The sequence below is a fragment of the Dipodomys ordii genome, unplaced genomic scaffold (genome assembly GCF_000151885.1).
Source record: "Dipodomys ordii isolate 6190 unplaced genomic scaffold, Dord_2.0 Scaffold50, whole genome shotgun sequence".
In the NCBI taxonomy this organism is placed as follows: domain Eukaryota; kingdom Metazoa; phylum Chordata; class Mammalia; order Rodentia; family Heteromyidae; genus Dipodomys; species Dipodomys ordii.
Window position 1 is genome coordinate 1,962,521 of NW_012267266.1, and position 15,508 is coordinate 1,978,028.

The following is a 15,508-nucleotide window of genomic DNA, read 5'->3' on the forward strand; positions in this document are numbered from 1 at the left end:
TTTAGAAGCTTAGATTTTTTTTTCTTTTTAATTGGGAAAGCAATTCTCAAAGCTTAAGAAGTAAAGGCACAATATTTCTCTTTGGTATGAAAAAGGGTTACTTTGTTCCCAGTGCTTTAAACATCACTAGCACAAGTATTTCAGAAAAAGACTTTTATCCTTAATCCATTTCAAAATATTCCTTCTATACCAAAATGAATAATGAGTCAATTTAGTGTTTAGTTTGGCTCTGAGGATCAAACTTAGGGTCTTGTGCGAATTACTTCCTTCACACTGAAATACACTCTCAGCCCCTAATTCCTTTTTAAATACTAACACAGGTGTTGTCAGATCTCTCATTTGTAGTTTTGTGTGTGTGTTGGTACACTGTGTATATGTGTGTTTTGTTATTGGAGCTTGAACTTTGGGCCTTGTACTCTTACTGGGTTTTGTTTTGTTTTGTTGCTCACAATTGGGGTTCTGCCAGTTGACCCATGCCACTTCTTCTGTCTTTGTACTGGTTAATTGTAGATAAGAGTCCCTCAGATTTGTCTAGGCTGGCTTCAAACCTTCATTCATAGGTCTCAGTCTCCTTTGTAGCTAGGATTCAAGGTGTGAGCTACTGGCACCCGGCTTCCATTCATAGTTTTAATGATGATACAATTACATGATAAATACTCATTGCTACCCTATGAATATTCTATCTTCCAGATGAAGAAATGGAGACATGGGTTAAATAACTTTCAAGACTATATAGTAAGTGCCACAGCCAGAGTTCAAGCTCCAGACTCTGAGGGAACTTTTTGCTCTAACCCTCTGCTTCCCAAAAGTGTTTGTACTTTCCCTATGAGCTTCTCACAGGTTAGATCCAGGTGATTCTGCAGGCTTACTTCAGCAACTGCTTCATTCATTTAGGAACAGACATTCTTTAATTGGCATTGACTCTTGTGGGTACAAAAAGGATAGCAACATTAAATTAGGGAAAATAGATTAGATACTGGCTATTTAGGGTTATAGAAGAAGTATGTTCTGATTATGATATATTTACTTCTAGCAAAATTACTCTAGTTGTAGAAATGTCATATTTATCTAGTACAGTAGAAGCTTTACTGAGGTGATTTCAGCATAGTAGTTGCCATTGTAGATGAGGAAGTTTTTTGAACACTAGGTTTTCATCATACTGCAGTACTTCCCACTTGCTTGCTAAACACAGCTTTCTGCTATTTGTTAAACATGCCTATATCTCCTGTATCTTGTTATCTTGTTGATAACTAAAAACTGGACACATACAACTTCTCTAAGAGTGGGCAGGAGAGAGAACACCTCATTGTACACTTCCGCCTTGTGTAGTCAAAGGTGACTTAACCCACTGTTCTAATAAAGCTCAAGAATATGAGTGCCTCTGCCCAGCACAGTGGTGTACACCTGTGATACCAGCTTCTGGACAGGCTGAAACAGGAGGAGGACAAATTTCAGGTCAGCCTGAACAACTTAATAAGACCCTGTATCAATAAAAACTTTAAAGGGCAAGGATGTCTCAATGGTGGAATACTTGGTTAGTCTGTGTGAGGGCCTAGCTTCAATCCTCAAGTGTGCCTCCTTATTAAGAGGTAGGAACTTAAGGATTTGATTTCTTGTTTCTGAACTCTTTACTTCTTACAAGTCAGGAATTAATTTATCCCTTGCCAGGGAAGATATAAATTCAGATTTATGACTGGTACCCTTCCCTTTCTTTGCTCCCTCCCATTTCCCCTTTCCCCCTCCTTCTCAGTGATCAGTAAGAAGTCTTTTTATCATAGCTTAAAACTACCATCTTTTGAACCCTAAAATGGAGAGTTTGAGTTATGATTGATGGCCTGAAGTGACTTTTCTTTTTAGGTGTATTCTTTACAAAACTATTTTGGGGAAGAACTTTTTAATAGATGTGAAATGCACAATAGGGAGCATTGGACCTGGTAGAGTCTGGAGTGCATTATAGTAATTCTGAACAACAGAACTGTTCTCCAAATGTTTAGTGGCAATAATTTAGAAAGAACTCTGAGCTGGGTGCCCATGGCTCCTGCCTGTAATCCTAGCTACTCAGGAGGCTGAGATCTGAGGATCACAGTTCTGTGCCAGCCTGAGCAGGAAAGCCCATGAGATTTTTATCTCAGGTTAATCATCAAAAAGCCAGAAGTGAAGATGGGGCTCAAGTGGTAGAGTTCTGACCTTGATCAGAAAAGCTCAGGGATAGTGCTGAGGCCCTGAGGTGAAGCCTCCGGACAACAAAAACCTGGCTAGCAAGTAAGATCTTGGTCAAGAATTGAGAGGTTGGTTAAAAAGAAGTTAGGATTTAACTGTGAGTCCATACCTTAAGACATGTACTCATGTCTCAGAATTTAGGGATAATGAGAGTTTTTGTTGCTTATTTGTTGTCAACAAAGGGTAGGTTAACTTGTCTGTTGCACTTGTATAACTTTCTGGTTTTCATCTTTAGGCTTCAAAAGTTGCCTATATTAGGGGGCAATTCTGTCTTTCCTGGAAAAATATGAGGGTGTTTTTCTTTTTTCCTAAGATTTTCTTCTGTCCACTAGGGGGCACTCACTCCATTGGCTCGTTATTAGTGTTAGTGAATTTTTATAGCTTTCCGGGAACAAGATTTTATAAGAGCTAAACCTGCCCCTCCTTGGTCAAGTGAGTGTCTTGTCAGAAAGACATCTGTTCTATTTGCTTTATTTCTCTCAAGTGTAGGGGATTAGGACCAATGGTACTACACAGTACTTTTTGTCTAAAAGATAAATTACTAATTTGTATTGGAGCTTGAGTAAGATGAGACTATTAGCATAAAGCACTTGGGAAGTTGAAGATAATAGTCTCTTGGATCTAAAGATAATAGTCTCTTGTGATCTAAAACCATAAATCTTACCCTGTCAACTGGAGCTATAAGGATTCCTGTTCATAGAGTAAGTACCATGTGACCTCTGGGCCCTTATCTCCCTATCAGCAGTGATATAAAAATAAATATAATTACCCCTTCACATACCCTTCTTTACTCTAACCATGATATCTTCTGCCATGAATCCACTGAATCCAATATTAATGCCTTTTATGTCACTTCTTAGGAAGGCTCAGACTTGTATAGTTCACTTTCCATTCCCATGTTTCAGTCTCTATAAAGTTCTGTCTCCTCCCATCCCACCTCAGCTCTGTGCTCTCTGGAATTCATGGTCCATTACTAACAAAATCTGCATCATTCAAGTTCCATGCTCTATTAGAAACCCAATCTCAGGACATTAGTTTATATCATTCAGTTCTTTTGTTTGGGCTGTTGACCAACACTGCAAGTTGCTCTTTTCAGTAAATTGAGTTCCTGGTTCCTAGCCACTGCAATGCTATTTTTAATTTAATATTTAGCAATTAAAAAGGCTCTATGTTACATGCAAGAAAGAACTTACACTGTATTATATAAAAGATTAATGATTCTGCTGATACTCTGGCCTCACAACTCTTTGAATTCTTCTCTTGATCTTGTGCTCACTCTGTCCTATCTCACTGGTTCTCTGTAATCATTATGAATAATCGCAACTCTTTCATAATTTTAGTTTTCAACCCCCCATGATTGTCTTGGCTTTGTGTCTGTCTAGTTCTCCTTTTATCTCTTGTTCTGACCTCATCAGTTCTCCTTCAGCATTGGTACTTGTGATCTGTTTTTAACCTTCATGACTTTACCCTTGGTATTTTTCTTCCATTACTTCTTTCTTGTTTCGTCATGTTTACTTGGCAAATACATATTCTGGCTAATTCCAGCTCTCTGTCTACCCTGCATTTGTAGCTATGCAACTCCAAACATACTTGAGAAAACCACATACTGACCCTCTGTGATATACTTTGTTCATTTGGCTTTCAGGACTACAAATAACTCACTCTACTTCACTAGTTCTTCCTTCACATGTTGCGTGGCCCTTGATATTGCCAGGCTGTTATATGTCAAACATTTCTAGTCCTAATCATTTAAATTTCTTACTCTTCTAAATGATTGTCTTTTCTCTCCTCAAAGGCCCAACATCTCCCTCATTCTCAGTTGAGGTTGTTTTCTATGTACTTCACTGAGAAAATTGAAGCAATCAGAATAGGAACTTTGCAAGACTGTTTCTTTTTCTTACTTTCTCAATCTTCTTTCCTATTACTATGGTCCTGCCTAAAAGTATTTCTGGATTAATGTAATATCTTTAACAAATGTATCTAATACACTAAAAATATAAAGTTTTCGGATCTCCTTCTCTCCACTACAGTGAGCATAGTTAACCAAACCTTGTATGTGCATATACTTTTCAGGTTCAGGTGTAGTTCATGTGAGAAAATATAGCAATCTTCCAAACAGAACCTTATTTGAGAATTAAGGAGCAAGGGATCTGTCACATGTTATATACTTAACGCTCTGCATTTACTATCACATGGTTTAGCATCTTTTGTGAAATTACATATAAGTCCGCCTCATTTTTTCTTTTGTGTAATTATTTCTAATGGATAGTTAGTTTTCATATGGTTAATATGTAACCACCATTGAAAACTTTACATTTCCATTTTTGTATTATAAGCAATGATACAGGAAACATCCTATTATATTTATCTTTGCATACTTAGTTTTTGCACAGTAATTCATTAAAAGTAAAATTTCTGGATCTAAATCATTGTGTATAGGATTATACCAATTTACATTTTCTTACCAAAAATTATCCTGATATGTAATAGGGTAAAATAATACCTTAATCCACTAGTAAGATTATTAATAAGCTTTCCTTCATATATTCTTTCCTCAGCTATAAAATGAGATAAGATGAAGAAGATAGTTTTCAATTCTGAACTTATAGTGCTTTTGCCCTCCGTGATGTTGGTATTATCTGTAGTTAGCCCAAACTTTTGAAAACTTTCTAAATTCTTTTGTTACTTTGTTTTTTTGGTATGAATTTAATTATCCTGTGACTGCACCAGGGTCAGACATCAGAAACTGCTGTTTTCTTACAACTAGTTTTTGGGGGGATGTAGAACTAAAGTAGGGCATAACTTTAAAACCTGTGCTTGAAGGCTGTCAGACTTTTCCCCAGATGATTTACTGGCGGAGATTTAAGAAGAGTGTTATCAGATAAAGAAATTAAACTTTAATTTCTTCTAAACTTGATATATCTATTATTTGTCTGTAGAATTGTGCTTTTCTCCTTTTCTGCCACCAGATGGCACATGGATCTCTTCTGTTTTTGATGTGTCATTGTTACGCTTGGTAGTGATGCAGTCACGTTCAGTTGTGATGCAGTCACGTTAGAGAGTGGCAAGCTCCGTTGCTTTGAGATGCAAATGCTTAGAATACTGCCCTCTGCTGGTCAGAAAATTTATTTGGAGGACTGATCAGCAGTAATTACAGCTATATATGCCTTGCCTTTTGTCAGAAACCTTGTCTTTCTGCAATTAGGCTTTTGTTCTCCTGGGGAGTTTTTCAGCTAAATTATTTTAAAGGAACAGTATTAATATGCTTTTGGAGGCCTTAAGACTGGAGAATATTTTTCTTTTTAGTCTGATAGTTTCATGAAATCAGCTTTTCAGAGTTTAAAGAGATTAGATTTTTAACAACTTGCCTAGTTCATGATAGAATCCCATTATATAACACATTCATAATCTTGTCTCTGTCACATTTCTATTAAAGAGCTATTTCAAACACATAGCAGAATCTATTCTACTGGGTATACATTGTGATTTATTAATTTCTCATCTCAAGGTAATGCTATATTTTAGAGCCTATTTCTAGCCATCTAAACTTTGATATGTAACTGCATTAAACTGTTGCATATATATGCAAACTGAAAATTCCAAATTTGATTTCTTACAAAATGTCCTGTTAAGTCTCATTATTAACACTTAGATCACCTACGAGGGGCTCATCATAAAGTTCTGTCATTTTGATGCAATCATTTCTTGCATTTACATGTCCATTTGTAATAGTAATTGTTAGGCTTTAGTATACACAAGGATTACCTGAGATTGATGTTAAAGGAGTAGATTCCTCTCCACCTCTGGAGCATACAAATGGAAATGACCATAGAAGAATATATTTCTAATAAATAATTATTAGAAATAGTAATGACTTGTCCATTGCTTCAGTATTTATTTCTTTTTCCATTTCTGCTGTCTGCTGTAGTCTATAAGGTACTCTCTGTTTTCATAATAACATTTCCATTCCTCTATCTAAGTAAATGTATGTGTTGTTCTTGCCCTTATAGAAATCATATGAAATTAATTGGGAAATGATTTGACATTTCCTACTTACTGCTGTTTTGGAAGCATTATTTCAGAGGCACTTGTTTTTATAATATTTTCTTCTTATCCTCTTTCAAGTCAATCTCAATAACATCTTAGAAGGATGTTCTGACAAAGTTTTCTGGAGTTAATGAAGTAATTGGGAACTTTTATTTTTATAGACTGACTAGGTTACAAGGATAGATAACAGGTAGAGAGCATTGTACTTGACAGTCTGTAGAACAAACAGGGAGCTATAGAAACTGGAAGATTGAGATCAGGATGGAGTGAGGTATGGCTTGCAGATACAACCCTTGTTCATGTTTCCTTATTCTGTTGTCATGAAGATCTAGGAGGTATGTTTAGGAGGACAGATGGGTTCTTCAGGAAGTGTTAGCAAAATGGAGGTACAGGGTGAATAGAATATTGTTTCAGGGTTCTTTGCTCCTGACTAGAGCCCAGAGCTGCTGCCTCAAGGGGAATGCTTTATTGAGGATTCCTTAATCAATCTTACATACTTTGGGAATTTTTGCATTTGATAGTGGTCAAGTCTCACAGTAACAAGTATTAGGGTATCTCTACCACAGTTTTATTTTTGCTTCTATATAATCTTTTTCTGTATAGGCAACACAAGCAACACAAATAGTTACTAATTCCTATCCATCCATCCCATTTTCTCCATCCTCTAGAGGTAACCGTTTTTATTAGTTTCTTTATTACCCTTCAGGGCTTTCATAAGCAAATACTAATAATAGATTCTAATCCTTCTTGCATTTACCAAAGTAGGATTACCTATATTGTTCTATGTTGCTTCTATATCCAGAAGATTGTTCATGTAAAGATCTTCCTTGGAAGTGGCGCTGTGGCTCAAGTGGTAGAGTGCTACAGTGCCCAGGCCCAGAATTCAAGTCCCATGACTGAATCCCCCCCCTCAAAAAAAAAAAAGATCTTTCTCATTTAAAAAAATCTTAAATTCAAAGTCTTTTAAAAATGCATTCCTTTTTATAATAAACATGAGACTATGACAAAAATAGAGTAATGAAATCTGTTTTTTTTTGAAATAGTAGCCACATTATCCCATTTGCTCCAGCTACATCTTAGCTTGCATATATATCCTTTAGTTCTCTTGGCAACTCTCTTATGTAATCATGGACTAAAGAGTTAATTGCCCATGCTTCCGGCTCTGTAAATGTAAAGCAGCTCACATTAGAGCCTTATAGTTATAATGGTGTGAAGAGAGAGTTGAAAATTTCTAAGAGACCTCTATATCTAACTTCTCCATCACTTGGACAGAATATTTGGGTAGGACCAGAATTTTGTTATCACTAACAGGGACATTTCTCCATGAAGGCATGTGGCCTTTTTCTTGTTTCTGTCTCATTTTGGAGACAAATTGCTTTAGAATTAATTCTGTAATAATTCTTTACTTTAGAATTCTTGCCAATAGCCAGTGGAATGACAGAGAAGAACGCTTACTATTTGATATTTGATGAGAAACATGCTTATATTACTTTTTTTTGCTTTGTTTTCTCTGTGTTTTTTTTGTTTGTTTTGAACCCAGGCTGATGCATGCAAGGCAAGCACTCTACCACTGAGCCACCTTCCCAGCCCCCCATATTACTTTTATAACAGAAATAAAAGGGTTTGAAAGAAAAATTAGCAATATCCAGAATGCTTGAAGAAGGGGTATGTAGAAATATGTGACTGTAATATTATCAACCACAGTACAAAGTACTAATACCTACATAAACAAGAGCTGTTATTTGCTCTTTTGTTGTTGTTAGTATAAAGGTGATTTACCGAGGGAATAGTTATGCAAGTCAACTAAAGAGTACTTTCTTTTGGGTACTATCATCCCTTCCCTTACTTTCTCCCAGTTTTCAGCATCCTTTTCTTCTGTAATAATTCTCACCTGCTTTAAGAGCTAGTTTCTCTTTGAAAAATCAGATTCCAATATAATTTTTTTTCCTCTAAGCTCTGTTCAAGGAAACTCCAGTTAAGTAAGAGGACATTGGTAACATAATTTCTGCAAGATTGGTTACAATTATTATTCTCTCTTGACCCTACAGTAATTCCAACTCTATTATAAAAATCAGTGATTAGTGCTATGTGTATCTTTGCATTCTTTTTTGCAAGAAAAACTGCGAAAATTCTCTCAAACGCAATGTCATTTTTCTATTCTGCTTGCAATTTTCTTTTCAGCCACGGAGTGTGCGCAGTTGAGCTGTTTTGGCTCAAGTTCCAGGTTGTGAGGTCAGAGTCTAGGGATTGGAGGAGAAGATCAGGTGACTTTCAGTAACTGTGATGCTCATCCCACCCCTGTCCCCACCCTTTGCTTCCCTCCCCTCCCCTCCTCCTCCTCCACCCTTTCCTGGCTTCCATCTCTGGAACAAAGAAGGGAAAAAAACAGCAGTATGACGAAAACCAGCAGCTGCCTCTGCGGACTTAGACTGGGGGCTGGGTGTTTATTCCATCTGTTCTCTTTGTTTTGCTCTTACCCTGTTACTTCCTTTCCCTAACCCTGAATGAAATGGAGGGTATTTCTAGAATCCTTTGTTAGAGTGGATGGTTTAGAAATCTGCAGTTTACTCAGTACTCTTAGTGGGTATGGGTGAGATAATAGAAATAAAAATTGCTCAGAAACTCCTACAAATAATGAAGGTATTGCCTTCCTCCTGTTTTATTCATGCTTGCCTGTTTAATGTCAGATATTATGATGAGGCTCATCACCTATTTCTAATTCTGAAAACATTTCTGTAATGCCTTGCAGTATTAGCTTAGCTTCATAACCAAGAAATATGAAGTACAATATTAATGTGCCCGTTGCTCATTAAGATCTTACAACAAGTAAATATACCACAAACTGAGATCTGGGGCTCAGAATGCAGCACTTGGTGAAAGAGAAACCTGAGATGCCTGCTCCAGGGAATGCCACGGTGTCAGTGTCCCTAGCTTTCACCAGTCCACAGTGTCCTGATTTCTTCAGAATACATTTCAAGGAAACAAAATGAGGTTAAGGGCAGCGTGTAGATTAAAAATAATTTTAAAAATATGTCAGCTAGCACCACATAGGGACCTTATTTAGATCCTGACTCAAGCTGTGTAAAACAAACGTGGAATTTAAGACGACCAAAAATTGATATAATAATAGGATTACAGCGTTTTTGTCTTTTTTTAAAGCCATTATCTTTTAGGGATACATGCTAACATAATCACAGATGATGTGATGCTTGGATTTAGAAGCAGGTAGGAGCTGGTGAAAAAACAGTTGGCTTTTGGATATTTGGTTTTTCCCATAGTAAAAATTATCTTTTAGAAAGGAAAATGAGTTTATTTCTAGTCCTTCTCCCTTCACCCCCCAATACCTTTTTTCATACCCTCTGTCCCATCCTTTTGCAGATACACCCAGTTCCATGCTTGGGGCAGTGTCTGTCTTTCCTGTCCCTGCCTACTCACATCTCAGGAGCAGATCTCTTTTTAGCACTCCCTAACTGAGTCAACATCCTGGGTGTGCTGGGAAAGTGGCTGTGAAAAAATTCAGAAATTATATTGTCTGAATGACCAAACGTTTTGTGAAAACTTTGAGCCTGGCTTTTTTGCTCCCCTTTCCATACTTACTTCTTCCCAACTCTCAGTAACAGCTTTATGGTTCTGTCTTGCTTTGTTTGTGTCTTTCAGGTGTATTTATTTCTGACAGCTTACCTTATCCTTCCTTATCACCAGAGCATCCAGGATGATTCAGTTCTGTGGCCTAGAAGTCAGTGATAGGAATCTGGTGACCTTTGGGCAAAGATAACCACTCTTAGGTGGGCCTGCTGTTTTCCTCTTTAGTTGTATACACTTTAAAGTGTGGGATTTTTTTCCCCTCATGTAGATTACATCTCTGAGGAATATAAAGTAGAAATCCTCTACGTAGACAGTTTCTCTTATTAACCCATGACAAGACTCTTCTGGTCTTTCTTCTTCCCAAAATCAGAGTTCACAGAAAGCTTACAATTCCATAGCTGTCTTTGTTAGGATTCATCACGAACATCTCAGGACACCACTCAGAGGCAGGCAGGTACAAGAAAAAGATTATTATAAGGTTTATTAGAGGGGCCATATCTCCCCTGGGAGAGGGAGCAATATGGCATCTGCCCCTATATTGGTAGGTAGCTTTGGGGTAGTAGCCAGGAAAGAGAGCAGGTAGGTCTGGGGGGAGAGAGAGAGTGGCCAGCTATATGGCAGGAACTCTAGGGCAGAGAGGAGCCTAGGTCTGGGTAGAGCTAAGGATCAGAGGTGGGAATAATGCTAACAGTCTTAACTCTCATAGAAAGTTTGTTACTTAGAATGTTATTAATAAGTATTCTAATTTTTAAATATATGTAGGAAATCAGGTTTCTTCCAAAAAGATTGATTTTCCTCAGAGAAAACAATAATGCTACCAAAATCCACCTGATTTTTAAAAATGATGATGATGATGGTATGTGTGTGGTGCTAGGGATCAGACACAATGTCTCATGTTTATGGTAGGCTCTTCACCACTGATCTATGTCCCTGCTGAGTATGATAGCCCCAACTGGCTTTTGTTTTTTTAACTTCCTGTGGTGCTTCTGTGCTTATATGATATATGATTCTTATCACCTCCCTTTAGGAATGTTGGAGAAACTGCATATTTTCTTAAGGGTTGCCATTCGTGGATTCAGATCTATAGATATTTCCACTTTTCTCTGCTTCACTGCGCACTCTTTTTAGTCTTTAGGAATTGGCAAACTCATTGGAGCTGAAGCATTAAGATTATGGACAATGTTCTCTGTAGAGTAAAAGCAAGTAAATTATCTTGGGCAGAACAAGTAATGTTTTGGTCCTGAGTGAGTAATAATTAGAATTGGGTGGAGTTGCTTTATAGCTTAGCCTGAATCTCTAGCTCTGCAGATATAACTGGCTTTAGAGCTAGTCCGTTCCTAAAGTCCTTTTCTCCAGCCCACTTACTCATACTTACCTGTAATTCTTAGGAACTCTGTTTCCAGGATGTTAGGCAATTCCCCACTCCTCCACTTCCTGTTTGTGGTCTTCATTGAGAGAACCCTGAAACAGGAATTCCTGGGGAAGTGATGACTATAGCAATGAGGTGTGGGGCAGGGGAGGGAACCTCTTTTCCCTTCTGTGAACTCTGAGGAACTGTTACTAACCATATCCAAGCAATAACTGGGGTAAGGGATGCTGATTTTTTGCTTTGACTCTAGTCTTTAGAGACTGAAAATTGCCGTTCTCTTTTTGTGCCTCAATTTCTGCTTCTTAAAATGTAGAGTTTAGGTATCCAGGATCATGACAATTATCTGACCTCTAGGATTGTTTTGACATTAAAAATAGGGAAGATTGAAAAAAATATGGTCCCTGTGTTGGACAGCAGGGGGTGCCCTTTCTCTTTGCTTTATTGCCTGGCACTCCCTGCTGCATTCAGCCATTTTAGACAGATTGTTTTGCTCCTAGCTAACTCCATTTTGTGTTTGTGACGCAGGAGGGAAAAAAAAAAGAATTGGGTAAAGGTGGAGTCCGATTGGGGGAGGGAGGGAAAGAGGCTGAGGCAAAGCTACGGACTGTTTTACTCAGCAGTGGCTCACAAGGGAATACCTTGCTTCAGGCTGCCTATCTGCATCTTGAGCAATCGATGCTGCAAGTCCCTGCTAGCTGAGCAGAGAGCAAAGTGATGTTTGCCTCCTGATGCTGCTAACAATGATAAGATGCTGGCTTTGGGGACAGAGGCAGGAGCTGTCCTGTCTCATCTAGACTCTAAACCTCGATTAGGTGATTATGCTACAGAGATACTTAGAGTGGTATTCTCAATTATAGGATCAACAAAGAAAAAATACCTCCCTCTCAAAGAAGGAAAACGCACCCTTTTTTTTTTTATTGTGAACATACTGTACAGAGGGGTTACAATTACATGGAAAACGCACCCTTTTCATTCATCTGTCTGGGAAAAAAATCAGAAGTCTTGATTCTTTTGAAATGTTCTGGATTTTTTTTAATGTTAAAACCAAAGTGCATACATACATACATACATAATATGTATGCACAAATATCTGTATATAGAGAATCATATAAATATCTATTTTTCCATTGTCCTGTTTAAAAGTTTATCAACCAGTCTTACTTCACACACCTGCATCAACAGCCTTCTTGCCATCTAGTTTATCCTCATTGATCCTATAAACTGTAAGTAGTTCAGATTGTGTGTCAGAAAAGCACTTTAAAATTACCCCATTACCATTATCACGTGCACATATTTTTAATTCTTTCAGATATCTATTGTTAAAATTATCTTGTAATTTTTAGTTAATTTGAATCAGAGCCAAAGAAAGACGTCACATAGCAGTTAGTTGGTACATCAGTAGGTTCTTTTACAGCTTGCACTGCTCTTTTAATTAATTTATCTTAATTATCTTGCAATGTATTTGATAAAGATCTTGAGGAAAGAGAGAGGTTCAGGTCAAAACTGAGAAGGTACACAGCATAGTCTCTCAGCTTGATTTACCCCCCAGAAGATGATGTGAAAGAACAAGGCTCAAAAATGAGCCAGACTCTTTTTCTCCTAATGTGGTAGTCTGTGCCTAAAGTCTTAAGAAAAATTTTCATGCTAGAGGTGTGGCTCAATTGATAGAGCACCTGCGTAGCAAGTGTGAGGCCTGAGTTCAATCCCCAGTATTAGGGGAAAAGAAAAGTTTGCAGACTGCCTCTGCTCTTAACAGAGAACATTGTCATAAAAATAGACCACATTCTTCCTAGGAGTAAAAGAGATTTTGAGCTTTGGGGTAGAGTGTTTATCTCCTGTGTAATAGCTGCATTCTTGGGATGTTTGCATATCAGTTTTCTTACAAAATACTTAAAAAAGAAAGTATCAGTCTTCCTGATTAGACCTAATAAGTTTACAACATTTCATGGACTGTTTTACAAAGAGAACACAACAATGTTGTGTTAGTATGGGGTGGCTTTCATAGTTTTATTACCACATATCCCCTCTTCATGCCATTTTTTGAGATTTCTGGGACTGTTGAGATGAAACCTCTTGCTTAGTGAAATGAGTTGTGATTCTGACCTTCAGTGGCCACATTCTACTCCCTTGCTCTAAGACAGAGTACAGATTATAGAAGGGAAGTTACAGGGTCTAACTTCTTGGCAAGACTGTCAGAGCACTTGTAAAGTATGGTCCTTGGAGACGAGATTGGCTCTATGTTTAGTTTGGAAACTATAGTTCCTACTAGTTACGGACTTAGAAGCTGTTGAAGAGGTCACAGTTGCAGCAGCTAAGAAACCTGGACCTTGCCACTTGCTTGGTGGTGTATTTGTTTTGTGTAGGGAGTTGATTTTTTTGTATGTGTTTGGTAGTGTTGCAAATTTTAATTCAAAATAGACCCTCTGAAAATAATAGGTTTAAAAAGTCCAGCAAGCCCTCTGAATTTACAAAACTATACTAACAGCCACACACCAGTTTCACAAGCGCCTTGAAATGCATATTAAACATGCCAGTGTTTGTATCACTTTCCAACTGTCATTCTCCATATACTTTTAGACAGGCTTCTCCCAATGGGTTGACTCCAGTCTAAGTCAGAGGTCCACATTACTAGCTCTGGCATTTCATTTTCGTATGTGGAAAAAACAAGGTTTACTGCCACATGTCTTAGCCATGGTCACTTGAGTGACAATGGTCTCTTTTTTACTGCTGTCTATACAATCAGTCTTTGCAAAGACTTTCTTCCTCCCTCTTGGCTGAGCTACTCTGTACCCACTTCTGTTTTTGTCCTTTATGAGTTTGGTACACTTCTACATACTGACATTGGATCATTTTATTTTGAGGTACCATTGTTCTGAGCCTTCTTTTTTTTTGGGGGGGGGTCCAGTCGTGGGGCCTGAACTCTGGACCTGGGCGCTGTCCCTCAGCTCAAGGCTAGAGCTCTACCACTTGAACCACAGTGCCACTTCCGGCTTCTTTCTTTTCTTTTCTTTTCTTTTTTGCTTATGTGGTCTGGGGAATCGAACCTAGGGCCTCAGGCACGCAAGGCAAGTGCTCTACCACTGAGCCACCTTCCTAGCCCCTGTTCTGAGCCTTCTATCCTTAGCTTAGAAGAGCTAGGGGCTGGAACCTCTATGTTTTGACTTTGATGTTAATGTTAAGTGCTAAAATTTTGCTATCCTGAACTAATGCTACATTCTTATAGCAGGGCTAGGAAAGGAGCATCCTGCAGATACTCCATTATGACTCTGCTGCTGGTTGGCAACATTCTTCCTAATCTAGCATCAAAGCAGAACCAGAGCTAGCAGTCTGAGCATGTGAAAATGCAATAGACGATGCCCAGAGAAATGTCTTTCTTACCCCTCTCACACTTTCCTGTTTACATTTTACACAAGTGATATGTTAAAATCAAAGTCAAACTGTTTTACTTTATCGTTAGTCCATCTAGACTTTGCCTGGGCAAAGTATTTTCAGAACTGCTAACTCATGCCACTTTAAAAAATAGCTAAGTAGGGGCTGGGAAGGTAGCTCAGTGGTAGAGTGAACTCTGGGCTTGGGCACTGTCCCTCAGCTCTTCAGCTCAATGCTAGCGCTCTACCACTGGAGCCACAGCGCCACTTCCGGCTTTTTTCTTTTTGCTTATGTGGTGCTGAGGAATTGAACCCAGGGCCTTGAGCATGCAAGGCAAGCGCTCTACCACTGAGCCACCTTTTCAGCCCTAGAAGACGCTTTATAGATAAAATCCATAGGAGTCTCTCTGTGCTCGTCCCAAGAATGACCACTATCCTTGCCTATAGGAGAACCACTTTGTATTTCTGTTGTGCTGTATCTGTCACCCAAGTTTGCGTTTCTGGACACTAACTACAGTTTAGTTTTGTCTATGATTTTAAGTTTTACCAGCAAGTATTATTAATACGGATTAATGGATTTCACTGTGACAATTCCATATATGTATTGATCATGTCTACCCAGCCCTCTCTTTCCATTTTCCTAGTCCCTCTTTGGCTTTCTCTATAAGAAAATACTCAACAATTGTATGTCTTTTTTTTTTCCTTTTTTCTTTTTGGCCAGACTTGGGGCTTGAACTGAGGGCCTGGGCACTGTCCCTGAACTTCTTTTGCATAAGGCTAGCCCTCTACTATCTATGCCACAGGGCCACTTCCAGCCTTGGTCTGTTTATGTGGTACTGAGGAATCGAACCCAGGGCTTCATGCATAAAAAGCAAGTACTCTACTACTAAGCCACATTCCCAACCTCAAAACTTCTATT

At 38.3% G+C, this 15,508-nt stretch overlaps 1 protein-coding gene across 2 annotated transcripts in view; it reads left to right on the forward strand.

The window, feature by feature from the left end:
* The window catches only part of Diaph1 (diaphanous-related formin 1), a 99,125-nt gene that overhangs the window by 52,699 nt on the left and 30,918 nt on the right, over nucleotides 1–15,508 (forward strand). The window lies entirely within an intron of this gene.